We start from the raw sequence: 27,451 nt of genomic DNA on the forward strand, positions 1-27,451 counted from the left end.
TCTGCTTCCCCAAGACAACAGATGTCACTTTATCCATTCACTCTCTCCTTAGCTAGTGGCTTCCGTCTTGTTTCCTGTTAAGATGCCCTAATCTCCCCTACTTAGCTCCTTCTCGAGAGGACACCTATCAAACACTCCAGAGACCTAGAGGTGCAACAGCACCTGTCTGATGACCGGCCTGAGGTTTGCGTGACACCGATGGTTACAAGGAAACTCAAGAGCCGCTGAATAAATACAGCGAGCGACAGTCATCGACATTAGAAAGTGAGTGGGGGGAGTCCGACAAAAGCTTGTCCCTATACCTTTCACCTTGGAGACCAAAACAATTAGGGGCCAATGGATCTTCCACTAATGTGGCCTCTGGGGGTGACGAGGCAGCTCCATGAGTCGGGATATTAAAGATTTCAGACCTCACTGAGAACAGTGGGCAACCCACCACAGATCAAAGACAACACCTTAAATTTCCTTTCCATTCGATTTTAAAAATCCATTCTGAATGACTAATTCTTTTGGTCCTGCAAAATTCAGAAAGAGATTTCAGTCTGAAGAGTCTGGGAGAACGGATGAAGTTCATTATGAGCCACGAGAGGAATTCTCATACCTCTTAGACAACAAAGAAATCCACACAAAGCGACCGAGAACATGCTCTGTGGTACTCGGCTCAACACCAGAAATGCCCACTCCACTGGAAAGACCGAAGCCTCCTTGGAGCACAAGCTCCCCCTTACCCAGATATTCTGGCAGTCTCAGTAGATACCTCGAGCCCCACTTTCCCTGCTTACCAAAGTGAAGCAACAAGACCTGCCCAAGCCAGGGTGGCTTTTAGAAGGGTTTTTTTCCCCCATCACTAACTTCCCCCTCTCTGACCAATTCGATACATCCCTTCAGACTGCCACTGATGATTAAAGCATTATCTGCTGGTGGTCCAGAGCAGTGGGGACTGCTCTGAATCCCAGTGGCCAATGTTAAGATGATGACCACCCAGTAGACCGATCTCATCTTTGGTACAGGTTTTCTCCTACGGTACTCTTTCAGTGTGGGGTACTGAGCTCCTGATATACTTCTCGCTTTAGAGTTGATCATTATTGCATCCCACTGGATGTGGACGTGGGATGCGATGTGTACCACTGCTCGCTGAGCCAGTTTTCATTAGAAATGGCCAAAATGGAGGTCAAACCCATAGAAATGTGCTATATGGAACAACGTATACAGAAACACACGAGGGATTCTCAACCTGGAACTAGAATTCAATATAAAAATTGCATTGTAAAAGCACAAAAAAAGATGAGTGATTTGGGGCCGTGTAAAGCGATCACTGATTGGTGAGAGGAAGCGTCCAAGATCAGGGCCGTTTTCTGTAAATTGTCCTCGAGGCTGATCATTCAAAGCCTTCTGGGAGTGATGAAAACTAGATGAAAAGACTAATCGGGAACTGATGACTTAGCCTCTCTGGGAAGGAGGAGGGCTTTCTCAGAGAGTTTGAAACTGTAATGGAGAGAGAAGGTTTGCCACTACATCAACTACTGCCTACAAAGTTTCCACACCCTCAGACACTGCTCAGTACAGGTTCCCCCTCTCCCGGGGGTATCCCTGGTCCAAATTAAGAATCTTCTCAAGAACTGACCCTTTTCCCAGCTTGGATTGGGCGGCAAAGTGAGGGAATGCATATGTGGCCTCTTGGCTTGAATGTGCAGCTTTCCAGTTACCAACACAAAAGGGAGAGGCCCCCTTGACTTTCTAATGCAAATGGCTAGTCCACAATAGAGGCCCCTAGACTGAGCAGCAAGAAAGCAGGCAAGGTCAGAGGGATCCAAATGGACAGAGGTCTGCTCTCCTCAGGGAGCTGGTGTTGAAAGAGAAAAGAAATAAGCCATGGCGAGCTAGAAAGAGTAAGATTGATGTTGGGCCTGGGCCTGCAAAGAGCACACACCACAGAAAAGTCTGACTTCTCAGCCATGGGCCACGGAAGCAGGGCAAAAGACCACCCACCATTTGTTGCCCAATGATTAGAGAAAGTCTGCACAAAGTGATAGAACAGGGCACAGAAGCCTACCTCTTGGAGAATTAAAGACTCAGCAGATCATACCCTACAATGGCAGAAGCACATCTGTCTTAAAAGCTGGCAGAGATGAAGGATGGGGGTGGGGGGGGGGGGAGATGCAGAGTTGCTGGGTCTGAAATCTCTGGGAACCAGCACAGGGCAAGGGACAGAGGTTACATAAGAGCCACTGGTAACGTGGGCCCATCACGCCTGGTGTCCCAGGAATTCAGCAGGAGTGTCTCCACATAGCCTAGATGCAAAGTGTCTAGTTATGCTGGCCCTGGGCTGTGCTTCCCAAGCGACCATTGTATTTCAGTCATGTGACTTCAAAAAAAGAGGCTAGGACTCTGTGAGCTGCAAGACAAGGTCGTCTTAGTGAAGTCCTTCATTAAGGAAGTCATGGATTGGGACCATCTCCAACCTATCCAAAGTTTCATTAGAATATGGCAAAGACATCTTGGGGGGGGGGGGTGGAGGGAGGGAGGGGAAAAAACGAAACATAAGCGAGTGCAAGGGATAATGTTGTAAAAGATTACCCTGGCATGGATTCTGTCAATACAAAGTTATTATTAAATAAAATAAAATTTAAAAAAAAAAAAGAATATGGCAAAGAGCAGGGGGCCAGGACAGGATCCCTGAACACTTGCCCTACCATCCACAAAGCCCAGACAGGAACGCACAAGACTATAGCAAGAAGTGGGAGCAGAACTGTCACCTAAATGCAGGTTCCTCCAGAGAAGTTGGCCATTGGCGGACTACCTGGTGCCTGAAGACTAGAAGGGACTGGTTGGAGAAACTAAGCTAGAGAACGAACACGCTCCCGGCATAAGAGTGGGATGTGTCCCAGGAGCAATCCACAAACCGTCCTCTCTGATTCCTTTCTCAAAAGAAGTCAAGGAAGAGTCCCCCAGCTGTGATGGCAGATCTCAAAAGCCATATGAATGAATTACTGGTTAGTAGACCATACATATCTCCCCTAGTGAGGGATGGGGGGGGGGGGCGGGAGGAACACAAGGTCCAGTAGGACCTTGAACAAGAAAACTAAAATAATCCTGGATACGGTGCCAAAAACTCAAGATCCCCTACACTGTCACTAGCCAGCCCAGGGTTTTGAGTATTGGACACAGGCAGCTCATTCTAGCTGATCCCCATGGTAGAGGATGACAAGAAGACAGTTCTCACCTCCCAGTCTGTGTATCCCCAAAGGCTTCTCCAGAGTACCTGTCCTTTGTCCAAGGCTTATGGAGAACATGACGGAGGACATCAACTAAATGGAAGCCATCAATGTACTTGGACGGCCTCACACCGGGACGAGGGAAGCAATGGCGAGAGCAGTGCGTCGGCTTGAAGCGCTGTGTCTGAAATTGTCAATCGACAAAATCTCGTTCCGTCAAATAGAAAGGCTGTGCAGCAGTCCATCAAGGTGTGAGCATTGGCTTAAAGCAAACAAAAGAACCCGGCCAGCTACATGCCAAAGCTGTGAGAAGTAAGGATTTTTTTGGAGCATTTGGTGGGCATTATTGCAAATTTTTTAAGCGCTCTGTTGCTGTTTCAGAAACCCCCGTGATCTCACTCATGGATAAAGGATGGAGGAGAATCGGGAGCGTCAGGGTAAGAAAGTTCCCTTTGAAATACTCTGAAATTGTCCAGATAGCCTCGTAACAAGCTTTAAAGACCGGGTCCGCTACCTCTCCCACATGCACCAGCGTTGCTTATGCAGACCCAAGCAAGTCCTTTGTCCTTTATCCAAATGCCACATTTGCAAGCAATCTTGTACCAGGAGACTGATGGGAAGCTGAAACTGATTGCATTTGTCAGTACAAGATTTAGTGACAGGAGTAGACCAATGGAAAGCTATTTCATACCGAGTCGGGGAGATATTGAACAACTTGCCTGTTTACAAAAAAGCCCCACAGAGACCTATTGAAATGAAACCCCGTTTCACTGCCATTTGGGGAGCAAGTTGGCCTCCACAGTGAGGCAATAAGAAAGGAGTGATGGACAGTCAACCAATTAAATTCTGAAGAAAAGCGAAGGCTCACCACCACTTGCAAAGAGACCAGCAAAGTTGGCTAATAATTGAAAATGTGCAATTCAGGGAAGCAAGAGACAGTGTACTACAAGTCAACCTCAGCCAGAAGGAGACCCCAACCAGACCGCAGGAAAGACCCAAACTTCTGGATAGCTCTATTCCTGCTCAGTGTTTCATCCAGCTGAGAGGGGAGCGTCCAAAAAAGCCAATATCTTGTCAGAACCAGCTGGTTCTGGACTGCATGTTCAGAGATTTGAGGCTGCTGATAATCAGTCTAGACTAAATATCAGGACGGAAAGATAGAGGCCAAACACAAAGGCCTAGAATCACCCAGCCAACACCTAGCCCAAGAAAGGGTGATGCTGGAAAAATGACAGATAATAAGAAAAACCTGTTTTCTCCGGACCTTTTTTTTTTAACCTTTTTATGTTCCCTTGCTTATATGCCAGTGGTATGAATACACTATTGCTATGTGTGTAGGTAACATGTTATGAATGTAATTGAGACCCCGAATCACTAAAGATCTATGAAATGTAGCTGTGTATTGTTCTATGTTCACAGTGTTGTTGTGGATCTTGTGTAACTGGTAATATGTGCTAAGTATCTGTGATGTTGATAAAATTACCTGAAAAATATTGGATTTTTTTTTTATCATGAGGTCATGAGATATCTCTACAAGTGCTCAAGTATACCCCTAGTGATTTTTCCAGGACTGAAAAACCTTTCACTACAAGGGAAGAAAGTATCACTTCTGCTTGACCAAAAGATTTTCTTTTACATTTCTTCCCTCACCTCTAGGCCACAGAAAACCGGGAGGAATATAGACAGAGGTAAATTACCCAGTCATAAAAACAGCTGGCTAAAGACATTCTTATGTCACACTATGAGGGAGACATCATTCTTTATGGAGAAGGCTCCAGATAAGGACTCCTGAGAAATATTCCAGAAACCCGACAAAGCCACCAAGAAAATTACTATCTGGAGGTCCTTCCCAAGGAAGGGGAAGAGGAAGTCCATCCCCCTCAGGTCTATGTAGCTCACCTTTTTTTTCTTTTTATATGATAATAGCTTTTTTTTTTAATTTTCAAGACACACGCAAAGATCGTTTTCAACAATCACCCTTTCAAAACCTTGTGTTCCAAATTTTTCTCAATCCCTCTCTACTTCTCTCCCGTAGACAGCAAGTAATCCAACATTGATTAAATATGTGCAATTCTTTATACGTTATTTCCACATTTCTCATGCTGCACAAGAAAAATCAGATCAAAAAGGAAAAAAATGAGGGAAAAAAGAGCAAGCAAACAACAACAAAAAGAGTGGAAATACTATGTTGTGGTCCACATTCAGGTCCCATAGGCCTCTCTCTGGATACAGACGGCTCTCTCCATCACAAGTGTATTGGAATTGCCAGTTCTCCTTCTTGAAAGAGTGTTCCTGACATCTATCCTGACCTGATCTCTCGGCGGTTTCCATTCAGTGGGCCTCATTCTGAACTTCCACGGCCAAGCAGCTACCCCAGTTGCCACTCAGAGATCATCTAGCCTACCTCTTCATAAATCTACTTCCCTGGAACTACAAGTAAAGAGACAAAGTCTAGACTGGTTAAGGACATATTAACGCTAGCTCACCAAACTAACCATGGCTTTTGATTGGAAGCCTGAAAAAGAAAGCAAGGAAGTTGACATACTCGAGGGTTGAAGAGAAGGAGGAATCTTTTGCACAACAGGCCTTTCCTTCAACCAATCCCACTATGATAGGAATTAAGAGCCTCTGTCATCTTGGTGAAAGGATCCCATTTCTCTAGAAACTCCCCAACTTCTCAAAAAAGCATTTATTAAGTGACAACTATGTCCCAGTCACTATGCTAAGCACTGGAGAGACAAAAAAGACTAAAGACAGTCCTTGGTTTCGAGGAGCTCCCAGTCCAATGGGAGAAACAGATTAACCACTATGTATAAACCAGATGGATACGGGATAATTAAGGGTGGTCTCTCAGAGAAGGTACCAAGATGAGCAAGACTGGGGAAGGCTTTTTGCAGAAAGTGAGACTTGAAGAAAGACAGTGAAAATGTCTGCAATTGGGAGCCAGAGAATTTCTGTTTGAGAAATAAGGACGCCACTGTCATTGGCTCAAAGAAGATGGAGCAGGGGCAGGAAGCAGAGATGTCAGATGTAAGAAACCGATGTTCTTCTTAAAGCATGGGATCCAGAACTGAACAAAATGTTCCAGGTGGGGCAGAATGAGGCCTGAGAACAGTAAGGACTCTTACTTCCCTGTTCCAAAAAGGCCCGCCCTTCTCTGTACAACCAAAGATATCACAGGGGCTTTTTTGCCGCTGTATCCCACTCCAGACTCATGTTGGGCGTGCAGTCCACAAAAATCTCCAAGTCTTTTCTAGAATAGCTGTTGTCTAATCATGTCTCCTCCATCTTGCATTTATGTAGTTCAAAGATACAAGAGTAAAAATCTCAACCAATGCACACAGTGGTTAGAGCACCAGCCCTGAAGTCAGGAGGACCTGAGTTCAAATCTGACCTCGGACACTTAGCACTTCCTGGCTGGGTGATTCTGGGCAAGTCACTTAGCCCCAACTGCCTCAGCAAAGAAAAAAATCTCAACCACTATGAACAACTGGGCAATATCCTGAATCAAGGGAGATGTTTGTATTTGTGTCAAAGTCAAATGAGAGAGTGGAGGCAGATCTCCCTCCTCAAGAAAAAAATGAGCAACTGGAAAAAAAAAACATTCCTCCCCATTCCAGGTTGGTAGGGAGAATGAAAGGCTCCTAAAGAAAATAGTTATGAGGCTTCAAATTGGGTGGGGGGAGAATCAGAGATGAAAAAGATACTTGATCCTTGCCAGGGTGCTGAAAGGGTGAGCCAGAATTAGCCAGAGGAGAAAGCTGAATCTGCAGTTCTTCCTGAAGAGGGAGCCACCTGTCTTCCCAAGAATGTTCCCGTGGCGCCCCAGAAGCTCTTAGGGGCGAGACCACTCAGGAAGGCAGAGAGAGGCAAGTGGGGAGGAGTCGAGGAGTCCCTGCTGTCCAGCGAGTCTGAAGCAGCTGTCTGTTGTCTTCCTGAGACATGGCTCCAAGACATGACACAGAAGCTCACAAGACTTAGCCTATTAGAGGGCACCTACTGACCTCAGGTGATCCACAACTACAGGCTCCAAAGCCACCAAAGAGTCCCCAAATGAAGGCAGTAGTAGCCACGTGGTTGAAGGTGAAAGTGGTAAGACAGAAGCTGCCCCACATCCATACTCTACTTTTGAGACTTGAACTGAGGGGTGGTCTTTGGGTGTACCTGGGAAATGCCAGGAACAGAAGAAGGATGAAGGAATTAAGAGCTCGGAACTCAGTTTTTGTTTTGGGGGGGGGGTTTGTTGTTTTTTCTTTTCTTTGCTGAGGCAGTTGGGGTTAAAGTGACTTGCCCAGGATCACAAAACTAGGAAGTCTTAAGTGTCTGTTCTCAGACACTGGTCTCAAATTTGAACTCAGGTCCCCCTGACTTCAGGGCTGGTGCTCTATAGAACTCAGTAGTTTTCAAGTCAATATTCTAAAGTTCGTTTTCCCTCCATTAAGGAGTAATCTGCACGTGGAGCAATCCTTTCTAGTCAGGCAAAGTTTGAAAAGAGATTGAAATCCTGCAGAAATGATGAAACGAACTAAGTTTCTCATGAATTATGATCGAACCAGACTGAAATCCAGGCAAGGCAACTAGCAGTGGGGGGGCTCTATAGATGGGACAGAGGCCCAAACAGCCTACGCCTGCGTACCAGAAATGAAGGAAGCCGTTCTCCCATAGAGAGCTACCTTGTGGTTTGCCCAGATTGAGCTCTTGGAGTAGCCAGGCCTTCTACTAATGGTAATGTGGGAAATACGCGGCATTCAGTGCCGAGGCAAATGCCGAGGCATTCAGAGTCCATTATCTCTGATGCCCCCAGTTCTTTCCAAACATTCCCTCCCTCAAGGTTGACCCTCTTCAATGACCTTGAAACATGATGCCTCCATTTCTTTTACTTTGAACCTTAGTTTCTCCTTTTGAATAATGGATCCAATAGTGTCTAAAGGCCCTGATTTCACCCCGAGCTTTGTTTCGAAAGGCCCATCTCTCAAGACCTCTGTTCCCCTCTCTTTCAGGTTGGAAGAGTTCTGGTTCCAAGCATAATACTTCAATGTCATTGATATCCCAGGATCCTCAACGTTGCCCTTTCTAAAATAAAAGTAGACCCAACAAGAGCCAATTAGGACCCTGATGAGTTTTAAGACTCCTTGGTTCCCGGGGGTCCTAAGTGTCTCTCTGTCACAACCTCGGTTTCTTTATCTGCAGAATGAGGCAGTTTGACCCAATGGTTGCTAAGAGGATTGAGTCCAGCTTTGAGATCTTTAAGATGTCTCCCAATGGTTCCCAACCCTTTCCTAGTTTGATTTTCTCTCTGAAAAATAGCAGGGTTAGATTGAAGGGTCTTTAAAGACCTGATTCCTGTCCTTAAATACTACAATAAATACTAAGGTCTTCTCTCTGAGCCTCAGTTCTCCCCTCTGTAAAATGAAGAAAGTGGGCTCAATTGTCTCCCAGAGCGCTCCTGCAGTCCTGAGTCCCCCTCTGTGGGCCTCAGTGATGGCAGCCTCAGTCAGGCCCTCCTCCCCCACAATTGGCTGGGCTCAGCTTTGTCAAGAGCCAAGTCTGGGGATTGGCTAGGCTGGCGAAGGGAGCTCTACATAGAGATGCCTGGAGTTTTGGTTGTCCTGACAACCCCTCAGCAGGACCCAGCCTGTGTGTGTGTTCGTTCATGTGTGTGTACGTATGCATGCGTGTGTGCATTCGAGTGTGTGCACACTCTTATGGGCGTGGGAGTTGGTGTGAATGTGTCTCCATGTATTTCTCGTCTCGGGGCCTGAGAACCATCAAGAGCTCGAACAGGACAGACAGCACGGCCCCTTCCCCAATCCCATGCTCTTCATGGGAAAGTAGGCTGTCTCTGGGATGGGGCCAAGTCTATCACTGTAGGATACGCCATCGAGGCAAAGGCAAGGAGGCAGAAAAATAAGGGTCCTCAGAGACCACACAATAGAACAAACTGAGGCCATTTAGGACAACAAAACATCAGAGCTGAAATCGGGGCCTTTGGAGGGTAGCTAATATTTCGCAGAAGGGGAAACTGATGTCTAGCGGGAAGCCATTTAACTAAAGTTATGATTAGGTAACGGCAGAGCCAGAATTGGAAGCCAAAACTCCTGCCTCTCCACTTGAGTATTCCCTAATGGAGCTACTGGTCAAGAAGAGTGTGGAATGCTTCCAGAATCACCCCAAGCTCCCTTGGTCAAAAAAAAAAAAAAGAAACTGAGCCTGGGACAGGACAAGACAAATGACCTTGGTCCTGAGGCTAGGACAACAGACGGAATGGGGAAGACGGCCAAGAGAACAAGGAAGGGCCATGAAAGAGGGGCCCCAGAGGCTGGGGCCGTCCTTCAGGGAACATGTTGACATGATTCCTAAAGTTCCAGTCAACAGATGACCTCTTCCCAAGGATGTTCTAGGGATTAAGACTGTTCAGCAAGACATCGAACTAGCTGTTCTCTGAGGTCCCTTCCCAGCTCCAAGGGAAATGGGAAATTACTGGTTAGTTCCTCTACACCCTGGGGGGTCCTCCCTTCAGGGGGGGGGTCATCTCTGCTGCCCTTACAGGGGCCTAGGGAATTTAGGGACAGATCTACTTGAACAGGAAAGAGTTCTATATCTCTGGTGAATTAGACCCAGTGTTGCCCCCCCAGGTTCAGCCTCTTCTGCAGAGAGCTCTGCCTCCATCCTGGCAGCTTCCTCACTAGATATCCCAGCTTTTCTGGGGTAGGAAAGCGCCTTCAATTTCACTCCCGACACCCATTTCACAGACAGGGAATCTAAGGCCCAAAGAAAGGAAGTGACTGATTTTAGTGCTAGAAGAGAGATTACAGCTCACAGGTGGCTCAGTAAAGTAGATGGACTGCCAGATTGGGTGTTAAGGAGACTAGGTGCAAATGTTGCTTCAGATACTTAATGTAGCTTAAGCCCCTCTGGAGCCTCAGTTTCCTCATCTGCAAAATAGGAATAATAGCACCTACTTCAAGGAGGATCAAATGAAAAAAAAAACATTTTATGCCCTTGGTGAACCTTAAATTTATTATTCAAACCTCCTCCATTTTAGACATGGGGAAAGGGCCAGGAATCTCAGGACATCAGAGCAGTAATGGATCTTAAATATCCTCTAGTCCACCCTGTTCCCATTGTACAGCTGGAAAAGGGAGGCCCAGAAATGGGAAGGAACTTGCACACAAGTCAATTGCAAAGTCAGGAAACGAAGGCACATCTCCAGAGGGCCCAGCCCAGTGTTTCCAGAAAGTCTTTGAACCTGCCTTCCACTCATTACAGAGATGGAGTGGCTTGCCTAAGGTTGATGGCCAGCCAGCCCTCAAACCCAGTCCTTCCAGCTGACACCCCATGATCCCATGCCTTTCAGAAACTGTTCCTCCCTTTCTCTCTCCGTCTTTTTTTGTATGTCTCTGCCTGTCTGTCTCTTTGTCTCCCTGTCTCTCTACTTTCCTGTCTCTGTGTATGTATATCTCTCCCTTCCCTTCTCTGTCTGTATGTCTGTCTGTCTCTGTCTGTGTCTCTGTATATATCTCTCTGTCTCTTTCTGTGCATGCCTGTCTCTCTGTCCCTCTTTCTGTCTGTCTCTTTCCCTTCCCCTAGCTGTATCTCTTCCTTTCTGTGTCTGTCTGTCTCTCTCCTTTTCTCTGTCCTCTTCCTCTGTGTATGTCTCTCTCCTTTTTTCCCTTTCTCTCCCTTCCTCTGTCTCTTTCTTTCTGTCTTCTTCCTCTCTGTCTCTCTGTGCATGTATATCTCTCTCCCTTCCCCTCTTTCTGTCTCTCTCTGTCTCTCCCTTCCTTTCTATCTATCTGTCTCTCCCTTTCTCTGTCCTCTTCCTCAGTCTCTCTTGCTCCCTTTCTCCCTCTTTCCCTCCCTTCCTCTCTCTGTCTCACTTTCTGTCTCTCTGTGTATGTATATCTCTCCCTCTCCCCCCCTCTCTCTGTCTCTCTATTTCTCTGTTTCTGCGATTGCTTTTTTTCCTCTTTAATTCAAAAAAAGAAAGAAAGAAAAAAGAACCAGCTGCTGAGCACCCTTTGCCGGCTCCCCGCACTACCCCAGGCAGCACCCAGTAGGCTGGCCACGGGGCACTCTCCAGGGCCCCAGAGCCTCGGACACGACTCCCTGTATGTCCTGGGACAAATCAATGCCCTACAAGGAGCTTCAGGTTGGGGTGAGATTACTGCTGACACTTGTGGCCTCTACCTCAGGGGGTGGGAGTGAGACCCAAATGAGACAATAGAGAGTTAAAGGCTGCGCCCAGAGAGCTGTGGAAATGTGAGCTGCTCCTCCTCCTTCTCTCCCCCTTTCTTTCCCCTTCCCCCTCCCTCTCCTCCCCTTCCTTTCTCCCCATTCTCTTCCCCCTCACCCCTTTCCTTCCTCCCCCTCCTCTTCCTCCCTATTCCCCTCCTCTCCTTCTCCTTTCTCCTTTTCTTTCCCCCCACCACCTTCCCCTCTCCTCCCCTCCCCTAGGTCTACACTGCCCTCCTTCTTCTCTCTTCTATATTGAAGCTCCTTCCCAGCTCACCCCAGACATCACCTGTTAGGAAGTGCTCTCTGCAGCTTCCAGGTGAAAAGGTGCCCCCTTGAATTTTCACCAAGCACTCGGCTTTGCCTTTTCGATTTGCCCAACTGCCAAGTGCACCCCCCAACCAGCCACTTCTCCGGGGACCAAGTGTCTCCCTGCTGATAGAATGTAAGCTTCTCTCAGACAAAGGAGAAACTGGGTTTTTTCACCTCCCTGGCACCGAACAAGTGCCCAGAATGGAGCTGGCACTTAGCCAGTGTTGTGGAACTAAATCAAGCCATCCTCTAGCCCCAGCAATGGCACAGTGAGACAAGAGCTCCAAATGCCAGACCAAATGTGTGGGGAAAATCCTTTGATTCAAGGCTCTATCCCCTGGTGCTGCCCGCCCTCTCTACCTCAGTTTCTTCCTCTGGATAGCCTTCAAGGACCCTTGCATCCCTGACTTTCCGTGATCCAAAGTTCCTTTTTCCTATTTAGGCCTCAGTTTCCTCATCTCTAAAAGAAGGCTAAGCCAGATCAAAGGTGTCAAACTTACCAACCGGTAGGCCCCTAAATCACTGCTGGAATCTTATCAAAAGGCAATTGGGAAATGTTTTAACAAAACAAATAAAAATTCAATACAATATATGTAATGTTAATTTGTGGTTTTCTAAGTTGGCCCTCACTAGGCTAGATGATCCCAGAGTCTTTCTAACTGCCACTGGAGACATTCATTTCTTCCATTATTTGCACTTCCTGGAGCCCGTGTTTGGGTAGCTTTGGGGTTGTGGAGGAGAGGAATTACAGATCTGAATTTAAGCCCACCAAGAAGAGGGAGTTAGGGAAAGGGATGCGCATTTAGAGAGCACCTTCTGGGTTCCACTGGGCTATGCTAAACACTTTTTATAATAGTATCATTTGGTCCTTGAGAGATAGATGTGTCATTGTCCCCATTTTGGAGATGAAAAAACTGAGGCAAATAGAAGTTCTATCATCTGTCCAAGGTCACCCGGTTAGTAAGCGTCTGAGGTCAGCTTTGAACCTACCGGTCTTTATGTGCTATACTACCATCAATAAAAAGTCCAAATTCATCAGTCCCCCCTCCCAGGCTCTCTTGAGCCCCACCATCTTTCCAGTCCTATCCCATATTATTTTGATGTACAACCCAACCAAAGCAGACAAGTTGACGTTGAACTAGAGTGTCTTTGTCAGCTACGGACAGTTGAGGATGGCGGCAATCTGGACAGGAACAGAGAGGTCTGGGAGCAAAGGAGTGGACGGGAGGGGAATGGAATAATCAGTTCGTCTTTGGACACATCGAGCTTGAGGTGCCTGCGAGACACCCAGATCGAAATCCGGGGCAGGCAGCTGTCAACGTGAGCCAGTTCGGGAAAGAGATGAGAGCTTCGTAGATAGATTAAAAGCTTCTGGATACCAATAATTGGGCCCTTGGGAGCAGATGGGGTCACTGAGAAAGACAATGCAAAATGCAAAGAGGAGAGGTCCCAGGTCCAAACCTCAGGGAGCAATCACACTCAAGGGATGGGGACCAGGGGGAAAGGTGATGATTCAAGCAAAAGAGACTGCCAAAGGTCACCCAGGCAGGGAAGAGGGCAACCCAGAAAGGCCAAAGGAGACCAGAGCACCTGGGTGGAGGGGATGGCCGGCAAGGGCAAAAGCCGCCCACAGCAGAGATGCCACATGACATGAGGAGTGACCAAAGACTGTTGCATTGACAACATCGGGAAGAGAGCCTTCAGTTAAGTAGGGTGTCCAGAAGTCAGATTTCAAGGGATAGAGGTAGGGACTGTTTCGTTTGGGCTTCTGTATTCTTATGCCTGGCACACAGTGTTTCTTGTCTGATAAATTGAATGACTGATGGAGAAGTGAACAGGCTAGAGAAGTGAACTCTGCTACAGGAAGCAGAAACCTTTCTAGGAGCTTGGCTGGTTGTAGGAGACCAGAAATGGAGAATGCTTCAAGATAAAGTAAAAGAGCTTTAAGGGACAGGTGAAGGGAACAAGCATTCGTTAAGGAGTCCCTTGTGCTAAGTCTGGGGATTACAAATACAACCCAAAACAAAGATGGCCCTCACCAAAGATTTGTCCATCACAAAGGAGAAAGACAACACAGAAAAGGGAAAGCTCCCCTGCAATCAGGCAGGGCTCAGGTGAGAAAAGAGGGCTTAGTAAGTGTCTGAGGTCAGCTTTGAACCTACCGGTCTTCTGGGTGAACATGGGTCTTCTGGGAGTTTCTGGGCCATGTTGGAGAAAGAACTTCAGAGACTCAGAGGAAAGAGCCAAGAGGAATGAAGGAGTGAACATGGCTGGACTGGGTACTTTTCTCAAAATGGAGGTTCTGCCTGAATGGCTCCTGCTTATAATCCCATCTCCTAAAGGAGTTGATCTCTGACTTATAATAGGCTGAGCTGACCGGGTGTCCGTACTAAGTCTGGCACCGACATACTAAGCCCCTGGAAGTAAGTACATGGCCATCGGGCTGCCCAGGGAGAAGTAAAGTAGCCAATATTGGAAATGGAGAAGGTCAAAACTCCCATGCTGATTAGTAATGGGATCAGATCTGTTCAGGGTCAGTGCACTTCCAGGCTGGGTGAATGAGGAGACTCGGTCTCCAAAAAGAAAAGGAGGTTCCAGGCACAGCTAATTGGCGCAGTGGGTACAGCACCAGCCCTGAAGTCAGGAGGACCTGAGTTCAAATCTGGTCTCAGACACTTAACACATCCTAGCTGTCTGACCCTAGGCAAGTCTCTTAACCCCAATTGCCTCACAAAAAGCCAAAAAAAAAAAGGAAGCTCCACAAGGAACTGGCCAATCAAAAGAAAACCACAGGTGGGAAGATTTGCTGAGATGCAATGATCTTCTAGAGTGAGAAAGTTTTGAGATCATGACAACCAAAAAAGCCCAGAAGATAAGAAACCGAGGCCAGAGAAGAAAGAAAGAGCAGGTTTGTAGGGAGCCAGAAAGGGCTCAGGGAATAAACAAAGTATGAAAATGAGAAAGGGAGTACCTGAGGGCGTAAACTCCCAAAGTAGATGGGAGGGGATGGGTTCAAGGGCACAATGAGATATAGCGGCCTTGAACAAGAGAAGGGCTGCCTTTTCCTAAACAGGGAGCAAACAACATAATATTAGGGAGATGACTCAGAAGGGTTGGGAGGTGGAGGGTAGTGGAAATCAGGGAGCTCAAGGTCAATGTCCTCTATTTTTTCCTAAAAAAGTATGAAGTAAAGGTTCTTTGCTGAGGAGAAGGGGAGGAAAGAAAGTGTGGGAAAACTGGAGGAAAGAGGAGTAAGATTGGAATAGTCACTTCAGGGAGTGTGATAGCATCTACTACAGAAGAAAAAGGACTCCACAGGTCTGGAGATGGATGTGTCCCATGTGTTTTAAAGGCCGGAGGAAATCGAATAGAATCAGCAAACTACACACTAGTCAGTTTGCCTTCCATTGCTTACAAAACTCTGGAACACTTCTGTGAGCAACTGGGAAGAACCAGCCCGGAGTCATCAAGCATAGATTTTGCCAAACTAACCTCGAGTCTGTTTGAGGGCAGGGTTACTACCCTGGAAGCTTCAGGGAAATACTGCAGACACGGTAAACCGAGATTTTAGCTAAGCATTTGACAAAGCTTCTCATCCTGTGCCTGGGGAAAGAAAGATGGTGAGATGTGAGCTAGAAGTCAGTAGGAAACCACAAAACACAACAACGGTACAAAACAAAACAAAAGACAGAACCAAACCACAAAACACAAGAACAAAACCACAATAGTGGTAGGAGGACTAGATGCAAAGAGCAATAATTACTGTAATGATGTCGCTTTGGAAGGAAGTATCCAATCGAGTGCCCCAGGGATCTGAACTCACCTTGATGGTTTTGATAAAGGCCCTTTTGTCAGATTTTAAGATAGCACAAGTCTGGAACCAATCACAGAGTAGATGACAAGATCTAAAAATCCCTCAATGAGCTAGAGCAATAAGCCAAATCCATTATGAAATGTAGTAAGTCTAAATGAAAAGATCTGCCCTTGGGTTAAGGAAGGGTAACATGTGAAGAAAAGGATTTGCCACAAAAAGATCTCGGGGTCTTAATGAACTCTGAGCTCAATCTGAGTCAAAGGAATACTAAAGCAAGCTAAAAGAAAAAGACAAGCTCTCAGGCTCTACTAAGAGGCATAATGTCCAGAACAAAGGAGACCAGATTTTTATGATAGTCGGCCTTTATCAGACCACATCTGGAATACAATGTTCAGGTCGGGGTCCGTTTTAGGAAAGACAGACAGACAATGGCATAGGATGACCAAAAGGATGAGAAGAATGGAAAGCGTGGCCACATAAGGATCACCTGAAGGAACGTGGGATGTTTAGCTTACATAAGGGAAGACTGAAAGGAGCCATGTTAACTAGAGGATTTCAAGGAAAGGCTGCATTCATTGACTACGTGTTAAAAGGGTACTGTTGGTCACAAATAGTTTAGTCAGAAACTACCGGAAGAGGGGCGGTTGGGTGGTGCAGTGCAGAGAGCACAAACCCTGAAGTCAGGAGGATCCGAATTCAAATTTGGCCTCAGACACTTAACACTTCCTAGCCGTGTGACCCTGGGCCTCAGGGGGAAAAAACAAACTACTGGAACAACTGGAAAGCAATCTGGCAGAAACTAGGTATAGACCAATGTCTTCAAACACATCTTAAGATAAGCTCCAAATGGACACATGCCAGATATAAAGGGGAACCTCATAAACAGATTAGAGGAGCAAGGAGGAAATCTATAAGATCTATAGATGGGGGGAAGAGTTCATGAAAAACAAGGGTTAGAGATCAGAGAAAGCAAAATGGGTGGTTTTTGATGACCAAAAATGTAAATGACTCTTTCTGTTATTGTTTGCTCGCATTTTTATTTTTCTTCCCAGGTTATTTTTCCCTTCTTTCCAAATCCGATTTTTCTTGTGCAGCAAGACAACCATAGTATAGATATGTATACAAATATTCTACTTAACATATACTTTAACATTAAAAAAAATGTAAAATGTTTCACCCAAACAAAAATTAATGTAGCTAAAACTAGAAAAGAAGCAGATAAATGAGGGGGAGGGGGAGGTTGTCTTTGCAGCAAATTTCTCTGATGAGGTCTTGTTCCTAAGACATATAAGGAACTGATTAAAATTTGGTCAAAAGATATGAACACGCAGTTTTGAAGGAAGAAATCTAAGCAACCAGTGGACATGTGAAAAAAATGTTCCAGATGGCTAATCATTAGAGAAATAAAAATGAAAACAACTCCACCTCATCCTCAACAGACTGGCAAAGTTGATGAAAAAGAAAAACGACAAATATTGGAGAGGCTGTAGAGAAATGGGTACGGTCATTCTCTGCTGGTGGAAGTGGGGATCGGTTCAGCCATTTTGGGAAAAATATGCCCATAAAGTTATTAACGAACTGTTCAGCCCCTTTAACGCGGTAATAACTACCAGGGCTCAAAGAAACAGGGAAAGTATTCAGATGGCAAAAACTGCTTATAGTCACTCTTTTCGTGGTAGCAAATAATGAAAAGTAAGGAGGGCTCATCCTCTGGGATATGACTGAGCACGTTATGGCGTCTGCTCGTGTGCCATAATAAATGATGAGGGAATCAGTTCAGAGAAACCTGAGAAGACTTGGATGAACTGAGGCAGAGGAAGGGAGCAGAGCAAGGAGAACAATATGGCGGATAACAGCACCAGGGGAACAAAAAACCAACTTTGAAACTAATCCCCACCAAAAAATCACCACCACTCCAGAGGATTAAATGCGGGGGGAGACCTTCTTTTTCAGGTGTAGACAATTCAAGGATTGGTTTTGCTTCTCTATACATGTTTGTTGCAAGGATTTGGTCTGGGGGGTTTTTTCCTTTTTTCACGGGGTGGGAAGAGGAAGAAAAAAAACCCTTTTTTCCAAAGAGATGGATTGGAGTGAATGGTTTCTGAGATCCCTTTCAGCCCGGAGACTCCCAGAACTACAAGGCTAATAAGCATTAGAATTGGGATTTGAATCCAGGTCTATTTCTGCCTTCAGGGCTAGTATATTTTCAAGCTCTTGAAGGCTACTCCTTTCTTTTACACATACATATCCTCAACAGCTGGGGCCCAAAAGAACAGCAGTCCATTCAGATTCTATTCTGCCCAACCCCATTTCCGTCTCGAGGATTCAGGCCTGCCTTCCCCCCCCTCCAGCCCACCCCAGCCCCCAGCCAGGGCCTCAATTCTAGTGACATTCAACAGCCACAGGGCCTCCTAGGACAATTAGAAACCAGGGGTCTGGGGGGGAGGAGGGGCCGGGCAGCCAGAACAGAGCAGATGGCGGGCTTAGCATAAGAATACAGCTAGCGGGGAGCCCCCAGTTCAGGCTCCCCCAGGGCCCCTCCCAGTCCGCCCCTCCCCTTCCCTCCCAGGCTCCGTCGGCCACCTGCTGAACTAGGCTTTCTTAGCCCCATTGAGCTCATCAATTTTTCATTCTAAGCAAGGGAACTGTCTCCTTTCTCCCCCGCTCAGGCAGCGGAGACACCCCAAGCAGCCGCCCCCAGGATTGTTCAGATGACCAACAGTGATGGCGCCAGCCTGGGTCCCCAGGGGATCCTAGGATTTTGAGTTGCAACAGACCCTTCCTTGGAGACCATTCACTAGACCCCCCACTCCTTGTTTTATAAAAAGGGAAACTGAGGTCCCGAATAATTTAGGATCAGAGAATGGTAGAGGTGGAAGGGAACCCAGTCTGAGCTGCATCTCTCCCAACCTGCAAAACATACACGCACTCACACTTTTACACACACACACACACACACACACACACACACACACTTTGTGGAGAGGGAAAAGGGATTTAGGATCACAAAATGTCCGATGGATCAAGTTTACTAGAACGACCCATTTTCTGAATGAGAAAACTGGAGCACAGAGGGGGCAAGGACATCCCCACCGACTCACAACCAGTAAGCAAACTTCCGCAAGGCTCTTTGTGCCACCCCAGCCTCCCAGAACACAGAAGGTGACAACATTTCTGTACTTGAATGGGTCTATCCACCAGATCCTCCAACCAAAGAAAGATACAGCCTGGATGGCTGTGGTTCAAAGCCTCCCATCAGTCCTCCTTGGAGGAAGCCCCCTCCCAATGTGCTGAGGGCCTCCCCCTGGGACTTCTGGCGTTTTGGAAGCAAGAAGTAGCTCCAATTCCTCAAGAGCTTTAAAGTTTACAAAGCCCAACATCCCTGTGAAGGAGGCGGTGCAAGGATTAGACCCATTTTCTAGAGGAGAAAAATAAGGCTGAAAGAAGGGATTTGCTCAGGGTGACACGGCTAGTGAGCGCCGAAGTCTGAAAGGCTCTGCAAACATCCTTGCACGAAATCGCACTGGCCCAGTCTCCAACCTTCTCTGGCTTGGGGAAGGAACAAAAGCTTCCCGCCCCCAGCCCAGGGTGGCTAGTAGTTGGCTATGATGAGCAGGGGACAAGTCCCAGCCCTGGCGATGAAGTAGAAAGTCTCGCCCAGGGAGAAAACCGAGGGCCCGGCTCCCTGGCATGGAAGAAGTCCAGCCGTGAATCCATCCTCTTGGAGAGGGACGAGCCAACTCAAGTCCAGAAGGGAAAGGGATTTATCCAAGGTCACCTAACAGGCACCGTGCTCCTCCTCCCAAACCCCACTGCCACCAGCCCGCCTTCATCATCACTCACCCGCCCGGCCAAGCTGGATGCGTCTGGGCCACCGGGAGAGTCCTCACACCTGGGAGCCTCCGGCCACCTTCTCGGCCGGAAGCAGCCTCCGGCCCGGCCCCCTCCCGAAGTCTCTTCCCACAATCAGGTTGGGAACAGAGTCGGTTCCAGCTCTGCCTCTGTCCCCTAGCGACTCACCGGGGAGGAAGCCGGTCTCCACACTCAAGCTGGGGACCCGCACACAGTAGGCAAGGCAAAGCTGTCCGGCCGAGGGGGGGAAGGGAGGAACAAGGAAGTGCCAGTGAGAAAGAGGATGAATGAATGAATGAGGGAGCGGATGAATGGGTGAATAAATGAATAAGTGCAGAGGGAGGGAATGAATGAATGTCTCGGGGAATGAATGAAGGAGGAAATGAAAGAGTGAGCCAGGGAGTGAATGAGTAAGTGAATGAGGGAGTGGCTGACTCAATGCAGGGGCTGTTTGTGGCTCGGATCTGAGCTGTCCAAAGGTAGGTGGGTTAGAGTTCCCGGCTGAACGATTCCCAGAGCCGGAGCCATTACCGCGTACAACTTGTGGTTTTGCTGAGACCTCAGCTCTCCATGGCCGAACCCTGAATGGCTCCGGCCTCCGCTAGCTGCAGGCTTTCCTCCCTGCTCCGCGGGGAGCCCTCAGTGGAGAGGATGCTCGAGGCGGGGCAGTCTCAAACTTTGGGCCTCTCCAACCTCGGAGCGCCCTAGAAAAGTCAGCCTTCTGGGGCTGGAAATAGCCCACGGCCAGGTTTCCCGCCACAAACAAGCAGAGCCTGCCCTCCTTCATCCGGGCATCTCCAGGCCCGGAGACCCCCGAAACCACCAAGGGGGCTGCTCTCTCCCAGGGGAACGTAGAATTTAGAGCTAGAAGAAAGCTTAGAGAGGATCCAGTGCAACACTTTCATTTTACAGAAAGGGAAACCGAGGCCTACAGAGGACAGTAGAAGAGTGGCAGTTTATCGAATGCAACTCCCTGATTTTCCAAATGGGGAAAGTGGGGCCGGGTTGAGGGTTAGAGATTGCAATTATGGAAGAATGAGAGATGATCCAATCTGACACTTTTATTTTACAGAAAGGGAAACTGAGGCCTAGAGAGGGGAAAGAACTCAGGACAGTAGAATATCAGAGTTTATCAAATCCAACTCCCTGATTTTCCAAATGGGGAAAGTGGGGCGGGGTGGAGGGTTAGAGATTGCAATTATGGAAGAAGGAGACTGCTTGGCACTTGGATTTCCTTCCTCCTGTCCCTACTCTGCCCCTGACTCATGGGATCCCTTCCTCTCTCGGGGTCTTGATTTTCTCTTGGGCATGAAGTAAAATGAAGGGGTTGGGATGCAGCGAAAGAAGAGACTGGGGAAACTATCGTTCTCATCCCTCTAAATCTTTTCCCACCACTACTTTTTCCACAGGGCAGGAGACAAGATAGTAAGACCAATATTACTCCCATTTTATAGAGAAGAAAATCGAGGCCCCCCAAAAACAGATCTGGCTTCAGGTCACAGCTAGCAAAGACCAAAGGGGCCATCGGACCCCAAGCCTTCTGCCTTCAGGGCAAGCAATCTTGCCAATATTTGCTTTCCCCCAACCCTCAAATATGGGTAAATTCCCAGCCCGCGCAAAACCCAACAGATCCATATTCATGAAGCTAAGAGGGCCCTCAGAGAGCAAGCAAATCCAACCTTATCTTAAAAAAAAAAAAAAAAAAAAAAGGAATATCAGACAGAGGTTGGCCAGAGCTGGCCAAGTGAACCTAGAACCCAGGTGTTCTGTCTCATCCACTCAGAGACACCACTGTCCTCACCCCCTGGCACTACCAGAGAGGCTCAGGGACCCACCAGTGCTTTGGAGACTTGGAACTCAGGCTTCTCACCGGGACGTGGAGCATTCGAGTCAGACAGCCCCCACTTTAATGGGAGAGATGCTCCCATGACTTGGTTTGAGGTGCAATGCATTTGGAGTCAAGAATCCCTAGGTCTGAACCCCAGATATCTTAATGAGCTGTATGACCTTAGACAAGTCATATGATTTTACCAGCCCTTTCTCTCTTCAGGAGTTGGACTGGATCTCCCACTCCCAGCAAGGCTTTCGACGCATCCCACCCCACCCCTTCCAAAACCCAGGAGCCCAAAGAGCCACTGGCTCCCGGCAAGCTCAATCTCCTCTGTTCCGAGTCAGTACCGAGCTCCCCAACGTGTGGGTGCCAGGGCCAAAAAGGACCAGAGACACGGAGCCGGATCCAGGGGCCAGGACAAGTCCAGGCTGAACAGATCCTTGGCAATGACCTCACTCCCCAGGCTCCCAGAGCTGCACCCAACTGAAAAGCTTCACCCGGATTTCGGAGCTCGGAGTCCCGGGAAGCGCCTTGTGGGTGTAGAGCCAGGACGTCCTAAAGTGGCCCTGGCCAATCTCTAGCCATGGGTCCTACCCAAGAGCGAGGGGCCAAAGCTCTCTGTAGGTCTCGGGATCTTCCACTGCAAAAAGAGGTCATTGGACTGTGCTGGGCCAGGTCCTTCCCTCACTGCCCCTATTTCTGCCTTTGGGATCAAGGAGGGCAATTCAGTCGAAGGGGCAAAACCCGGGAAAGCACCTTATTAGACAGGAGGAAAAAACGGCAGCCCGAGGTTTTGTACCAAGCTGGGAAGCGCCTTTCAGAATTCAAACTCGGGTCCTTTGACGCCCCCTCCAGAACCGTTGCCTGGTAAAGCGTGCTCTTCCACAGAGCAGAGCAGCCCTTCCCCGGCCGTCCCTCTGGCCCTTCTCTTCCCCAGGGCGGCCAGCTCTAGCTCCAACGCCCCCCCCCCAATGGCCTGATCTCCAGGCCCCTCCTCAGCCTGTTCCCCCTCCTCTGGAGCTGCTCCCCCTCCTCTGGAGCTGCTCCCCCTCCTCTGGAGCTGCTCCCCCTCCTTTGGAGCTGCTCCCCCTCCTCTGGAGCCGCTCCCCCTGCACGGGCTGGTGGGGGGGGGGCGTCCAGATGCAGTCCGCAGCTCTGGGCAGGAGGGTTAGCACCCCCACCCCCCACCCCACCCCCACCTCGCCCCTCAGGCTCTCCCAATGCAGACTTCTGGCCAGACACCCAGATCCCCGCTGGCCCAAAGGCCCAGCTCCCTTTTCATGTGCGTGTTCCCGGCCAGAGTCCTAATGCAAAGAGATAAGGGGGCAGGGGGGGGGGAGCCCCTGGGAAATCCAAACTCCTCTTCCTCCCCAGGCAAGCAGGCCAGGCCCGGGCCTCCGAAAAGCTCCCGGCTCTCTGGGGCTGCCCACTGTGGGGGGGGGGGGAGGTTGGTCCCATCCCTCCGGGCTCCCTCCCATCCAGCTCAGTCTAATGCCCCGACACACACACACACACACACACAAAGACACACAGTCGGCACGGACGCACCAAAATACGGAGCCACATCGACACAGACCCTAGGAACACGTCCACAGTGACAAAGACACGTTGAGATAGACACACAATCACACGCACACACACACCCTGGGTCCTTTCCCTCCCTCCGCTGTCCCCTCCCCCGGCTCTGCGGGGCCGCAGCCGGGCGTGTATGCGTGTGTGTGTGCACTGGGGGGGGGGGAACAAAGCCGGGAGCGTCCAAACACACATACACACGCACACACTCACACACACGCCCATCCCTCCCTCGGACCCGGAGCGGGGTTGGGGGGGGGGGATCCCCGCGGCCATCTCCATCCCTACCTCCCCCCCGCCCCCCTGCCCCGGGCAATGTCCCCCCCCAGCCCCTGGGCTCCCCCCGACGGCCAAGGTCGCGGGCGGACCGCACCTCGCCGGCCCCCGGCGCGCCTGCCCTGACCTGCCGCCGCCGCCGCCGCCGCCGCCGCCGCCGCTGTCGCTAGCGCTGTCCCTCGGCCGCCGGCCGCTGCAGCTGCTCTTCGGGGCTGGGGAGGGGAAGCAGCCGCGTCCCCAGGGGCTGTGCCCGGAGCTGGCTCCGCTCGGCAGGAGGAGACTGCTCAAGGGACCGAGGGGAGGGGACCGAGGGGAGGGGGAGTGGAGGAGGGAGGGTGGAGGTGGAGGAGGAGGAGGAGGGAGAGAGGAGGAGAGGAGCCTGGAGAGAGGAGAAGGGGGAGGAGTGACTGGGAGGCGGGAGACCGAGGAGAGGAGGGGGAGAGGGAGGAGGGAGGAGGGAGGAGAGGGAGACGGATGAGGAAAAAGATGGAGAGGAGGAGAGACAAGGAGAGGGCAGATGAAGGAGGAGGACGCGGTGGGGACAGGCGGGGAAGCTGCCCCACCGGGCCCAGGGAGGATGCTCCGGGGCAATCTGCCAAGCTGGGCTGGGCAGCGGCGGCCCCGGTGCCTTCGCTCGGCCGCCTTGGGCAAGTGGCTCAGTCTAGCTGAACCTCGATTTCTTCCTCTGTTAAAAAAAAATTAGGGGGGGTAGGAGGGGGCTTCGAGGAGCTAATTGTCAACAAGCCTCTAAGCTCTAGTGATCAATAAGAAAAGCTAAGGCCTCTGGGAGTTCCCAGGAAGGATGGATGAGCCCAGTTCCCCCTCCCCCAGCCCCGAAACTTCAGGGTTTGATATCTGAGCTCCCCCTGCTGCCACAAGGAAGCATTTTCAGACCAATCAAGTCAGCATTTATTAAGTGCCTACTATGTGCCAAGCCAGGAATTGCCCAGTGTGTGGCCAAGGGAGGAGACGATCAACTGCCCGCTGAACTGTGCCCCAGGAGCCAAGCTGGGGGAGCTTCTGGATGGCCAGGGTGCCCCGTTAGCAATTCCTCGGACTCCTGCCCACAACTTTCCACAATGACCTTGGGCACGCCCTTTGGGGAGGGCAGAAAACGAAGGTGTGAAGACTGGAGGACCCACTGCCCTTCTAAGATTCCCACGCTGACTTTGAAAACAGGAATTTTGGGAAATCCGAGGGGGGGGAGAGCATCCTCCAGCCCACAGACCCTGGCCCGAGGCCAAGGGCAAATCCTCCTCAGCTTCCCCCACCGCCAGCTATTCCCTGCCTCGAGGGAAGCACTTTGTAAATCTTAGAGCAATAGATAGGGGGAGAAGGGTGGGCCCTTTACAGAAATGAGTGCAGAGCTTTTTATAACCTGCTTATGAGATGCTAAGTAGTGTTCTATTTTATGATTCCCTTTTTACAGATGAGGAAACTGAGGCACAGAGGGACAGGAACTTGGCCAAGATCACACAGTCAATCTCAAGCCGATTTTTCTCCCTACTTCCCACAATCCGGGGCTCCGAGTCAGCTCAGAGTTTCTTCATCTGTGAAATAGGGGTAATACAACCTGAACCACTTACCTCACAGGGCTGCTGGGAGACACACCTGAATTCCGGCATGTAATGGACTTAGAAACTATTAGGTATTTTTCTGTTTTATGCAAAGTAGAAACGTGGCCCATGCCTTCAAATGAGACATGTCTCCCAGGCTCCAGAGTGTCCCTTCTGGGCTACAGTTGGGGTGGTGGATGGCTCGCTGGGCCTGGAGTCAAGAAGATACCCATCCCAATCCAGCCTCTGCCATTTGCTAACTGTGGGATCTTGGGCAAGTCATTTCCTGTCTGCCTCAGTTTCTTTAGTTGTAAAATGGAAATAGAGGTAGCAACTCCCTCCCCCATTGGCGTGGGATCAAATGAGATCATCTTTGGAACATGCTCTCCACACCTGTCATACTAGCTCTTCCTATTATCCAGTCGGAATAATCTTCTTAATGCCTTTCCCTGCCCCCATCTCAGCTCAGAAACCAAACTAGGATGACTTTGGCCAAGAGTGCAGGGTCAGACCTTGACCACCCTGGCCCCTACCTATCTTGCCAGCCCTAGGATATAATACTCCCCCTACTTACTGAGTTTCAGCTATTCCCTGATGAGCACCCCCTTGGCTGGCCATGCCCCAAGCTCAGAATGACTTCCCCAGCCCCCCATCCACCCCACCCCCATCTCCACCTGCTGAAATCCCGTTTTTCTCAGCGACAGCCGTCTCTCCTCCCCGCCCCCCCCAATCCCCAACCCCCAGCTGGAAGTGAGCTCTTCCTGCTCCATTCTGGGGCCATTGTAGTAATGATGGAGATTTGTGTGTAGTTTTTCTCTCCTCACCAGCCTGAGGGGAAGGGCTGAGATTTGGGGCCCACTACTTTCCCATTTCCTCGCCTCCCCACACCACACACCCAGTGCCTGGTAGGTGCTTAATAAAGGCCTTTTTTCCATCATTGATTCAACTTGAGCAGAATTTAGTCAAAAATGTTACAAACACAAAGAGGCCTTGTGAGTGTTATCGAAAACCGTGCGGGAAGGCCGAGGCCCTCCAGCTGGCACGGTCTAGGATTTGAGCTGTGCTAGGCACCCCGAGGTGGCTAGAGAGGCCCAGACGGAGGAGAAGAGGCCTTTCCAAAGTGGAAAAATCATGTGAGCAAACACTAAGGCTCAGGGAGATCCAACAGCCATTCATTAAGTACTGTCCTAGGCCATGGGGACACAACAGTGAGAAGGGACGAAACAGTGAGAGCAGACTCGGGCCCTAAAGTCAAAAAGTGAGCGATCCGATGATGTGGGGAGCCCCTTATGAGTGGCTATCACACTTAGGCAATGGGCGCAAGGGAGAGGTCTGGCTAGAATGGTTTAAGAAGTATGAAATTGGTGACATCCCTTTCAGGTGAACTTCCTTCCTTAGTTTGTAGATGGGCTGGCCCCTGGGAGGAAGGGGCTCTCATGGGGCCAAGGGCTAGCCTTTTAGGCAGGAGTGACTGGGGGTGTGTGAAACTGTGTTCCCTTTAATCTGTAAAATTAATCACTCTGAAATTGTGTCCCCTTTTGATATGCAAGAGGAGACTGGGGTCTCCCAGATTCCAGAGAGTCTAAGAGAGTGGGCATATCCTCCTGGCTGGGCTTTTCTAAGGCAAATCACTCCATTGATCCCTTGGGGATGCAGATCCTTCTCAGGAAATTCCAAATTCCAGAAGCCTTCAAAGTGATTTCCATTCAGTTGGAGACCTAAGCCCCAGACTTTGGCTTTCTTTTCACCCTGAAACTTGAACCTCAAAACTCCCTATTAAAGAGCAATTTTAAAACTCACTTCTTCGCAGAATGTCCAAAGTATCATGCTTTGCCTCTTCAGCACAGCTGCCGGGACCCTGCCCGCTGTGAAGACATTCTCTTCTCAGTGCCAGCCTCCATTTCCCTAATAGGACTTTGCCACTAGGAAGTCAGTCTCTTAGCAAAGCTGACTTCTCACCCAACAATAAACTTCCATTTTTGCCACTTAAAACTCTTTGGGTTTGTGAATTCTTTCAAGAAGGACCTGCACTGACCAAAAAGAGATTCCCACAACTCTGTGACTGCCACTAGAACCCTACCAGGAGGATGGCTGTGAAGGCAGCAAGGAGGGATAGGGCAGAAAGAGATCAGGACTGCAGACAGATCACTGTGTCTGAGTCTTTCTCCGCCTGATTTCAGGCCCAGAGTTCTATCCACTGCACACCTTAGAGAGCTTGTCAAATTTAACTCAGAGTCAATCACTTGGTTGAATAAGTTTTCCCTATTACAAGAGAAGGCTCGTGGGAAAAGGCACCTAGAAGAAATGACTATGATATAAAAATAAAAGGCATCAATAAAACATTTTAAAATAACACAGTAAAAGAAAAGGAAGGAAGACTGTGTTTTAATTACCAAGAGCATCCACTGTCCTTCCCCTCAGTTTTGTTTCTAATTTTTTACTATTACCTTCATTTGTTCACATCATTCTTTTAGATCTGTATCACTTGCTACTCGGGGAGGGTATCTTAGCCACTAGGGTCCTAATGAAAGTTCAAAAAATAGATCATCCATTGATGTTGTGGGTACCCAAAGAGGAGGAGAGCAGACTATTGGCCATTCAAAGCGACAGCTATATATACACTCAGGCCAGCAGCAGATCAAGGTGGGGGGTGTCGTCGGGAACAGAATGAAGGGCTGATCACAAAGGTGACAACAGGGCACCTACGAGAAAGAAACTCACAGACTTACCCCTGAAAATGCAAAAAAGGAACAAACCAGCTCGGGCTGCAGAATGACGCCTGACTTCT

General features: G+C 49.1%; 1 protein-coding gene across 4 annotated transcripts in view; it reads right to left on the reverse strand.

The window, feature by feature from the left end:
• PAK3 (p21 (RAC1) activated kinase 3) overlaps positions 1-27,451 on the reverse strand; it is a 112,404-nt gene that overhangs the window by 59,344 nt on the left and 25,609 nt on the right. The window contains exon 1 of one of the 4 annotated variants that reach the window (XM_051968116.1): positions 23,235-23,832. The exons of the other annotated variants lie outside the window; for them this stretch is intronic. The gene's annotated coding sequence lies outside the window, so the exon portion shown is untranslated. Of the gene's footprint in view, positions 1-23,234; positions 23,833-27,451 lie in introns of those variants that run through there. 4 annotated transcript variants of the gene reach the window in all.

Source organism: Antechinus flavipes, chromosome X, assembly GCF_016432865.1.
Source record: "Antechinus flavipes isolate AdamAnt ecotype Samford, QLD, Australia chromosome X, AdamAnt_v2, whole genome shotgun sequence".
Taxonomy (NCBI): domain Eukaryota; kingdom Metazoa; phylum Chordata; class Mammalia; order Dasyuromorphia; family Dasyuridae; genus Antechinus; species Antechinus flavipes.